This window comes from Pinus tabuliformis, chromosome 4_2 (assembly GCF_031772625.1).
Source record: "Pinus tabuliformis cultivar Carrire ecotype Pingquan chromosome 4_2, CPIR1, whole genome shotgun sequence".
Lineage (NCBI taxonomy): Eukaryota > Viridiplantae > Streptophyta > Pinopsida > Pinales > Pinaceae > Pinus > Pinus tabuliformis.
The window spans coordinates 747,457,841-747,459,995 of NC_142304.1; positions in this window are offsets into that span (position 1 = coordinate 747,457,841).

The following is a 2,155-nucleotide window of genomic DNA, read 5'->3' on the forward strand; positions in this document are numbered from 1 at the left end:
TTGCTAGTTACCTTTTATGAGTAGATGAGATTTTAAATTGTATTAAGAATCAGGGTGAAGAAATAAAGGAGGTTAATTTAGTAGAGAATATTTTGAGATCCCTATCTTCTAAATTTGAGTCAAAAGTATCTACCATTGAAGAGAAGCATGATCTACAATATATTACTATTGTTCAATGTCATGGAATTTTAACTACCTTTTACATGAGAAAAGGAGGTCCATCAGATATTAGAGAAGTTGCTTTTGAAGTTTCAACAAAGGGAAAAGAAAAGGAAGATCTCAAGGAATCAAGATATATTTTAGAATAACATGAGTTAAATTTTGTAAAGAAGCTTCAACGGGGTTCCAGAAGATTTAGAGGTAAGATTCCATTAAAATGTTTCTCTTGTGATAGAGTTGGACATTATGCTGCTAAATGTCCTCATAAAAATAATCATGAAAAAGGAAAGGATTCTGCAAAAGATAATAGAAATTTGTTTGATAATAAAATAATTTATTATACTCATCAAGATAGTGATGGCCTGCCTAATAGTGATGAGGATGAATCTAAATAAGATTTTAAACTACTCATGACTTATGACAATGATGATTTTGTGGATGCATTAGAAAAGGAAGATTTTCTTGAAGAAATTGCTCAAATTAAAATATGTTTAGAAGAAAAGAATATGGCCATAGACACATAGACACATTGACACATCAACTCACTGAAACAGAAAATCACAGTGAAAAATTAGAATGTGAAGTAGTGGGTCTAAGAAAAGAACTTGAGAAGACAAAATCTCTAAATCTTAGATTTGCTAAAGTATAAAAAACCTTAGATGAAATCATCAAGGTTCAACATTCTTCACTTATAAATACTAGTATTGGATACACTGGAGAACCGTCCCAACTAGAAATGTCTTCAGCCAACACTAGAAGCGAACTTGATGCAGCAAAAACTAGTAAACAATGCATAAATCCTCAGCAAAAACATAAAGGCACTTCCCATGTAAATCATGCTCATTTTACTCCAAGGGTCGACATCAATAGAAGCACCAATCAAAAGGTAAAAAACACCAAAAGGTTTTATGATCACATAAACTTCTTCTTTAATGGACAATTTTTTTCATTCCATAACTTTGGTCATAAAGCTGCTCAATGTTTGGCTTACAAGACTATCATGACTAGAGAAGCACGAAAACAAAGGAGTGTGGCAGGAAAGAAAATATCTTATAATAACTTTTCTCTTCTTCAAAATGAAATTGAATGTTCATTTGGCAATAACTTTGTTCATGAAGAATCTGAATATAGGAGAAGCTTTCGAGAAACAATTCAAAAGGAGTAAACATCATCAACTTCCAAGGTATGGAAAAAGAAGGAATTTCAGTAAAAAGGATGTCGCATATCTTCGTTTGAAAAAGGAAATAAAATAAGTGGTACATTTAGAGCAAATTCATGACAGGTGATAAAGATAAACTCCTTTCATCTAATGCTTTAGAAAAAGAAAATAATGTGTCTTTTGGAAATGACACACCAATTCCCATTAAGGGTAAATATTCTTTTTAGTTAAACAAAAAGGTTAAAACTAGAAATGTTATGTATGCTGATGGTTTAACGCATAACTTGTTGAGTGTCATTCAAATGTGTGATCAAAAAATGAAGTGTGGTTCGTGAGGTTGACACATGAAAGAGCATATTCAAAGGCATAAGAACAAAAAGGAATATATATATGATGAAAGGAGGACAAGAACAATGTCATCTAGGAAAAATAGAAGAGAACTGGTTATGGCAGAAAATATTGGGGCCTCTAAGCTTTTTTCAAATAAGAAAAGCATCTGGCTCAAGGCGGTTCATGATATTCTAGATTGCAACATCTTAGAAAATAGCATCCGCAAACCATGTCAATTCGGTAAGAAAACTAGAGTTCATTTCAATGATAAAGAAGAATCATCAAGTGAGCCTCTTGAAATCGTTCATACTGATTTGTGTGGACCAACAATGAAAACGTCACCTCGTGGAGGAGAATACTCCATTTTATTAGTTGATTATTTTTCTAGACTGTGTAGGATTGGTTTAATAAAGCATAAATATGAAGCATTTGAAAAGTTCAAAGCCTTCAAAGCTTTAGTTGAAAATGAATTAGATCAAAAATTAAAATGTCTCAGATGTGATTGAG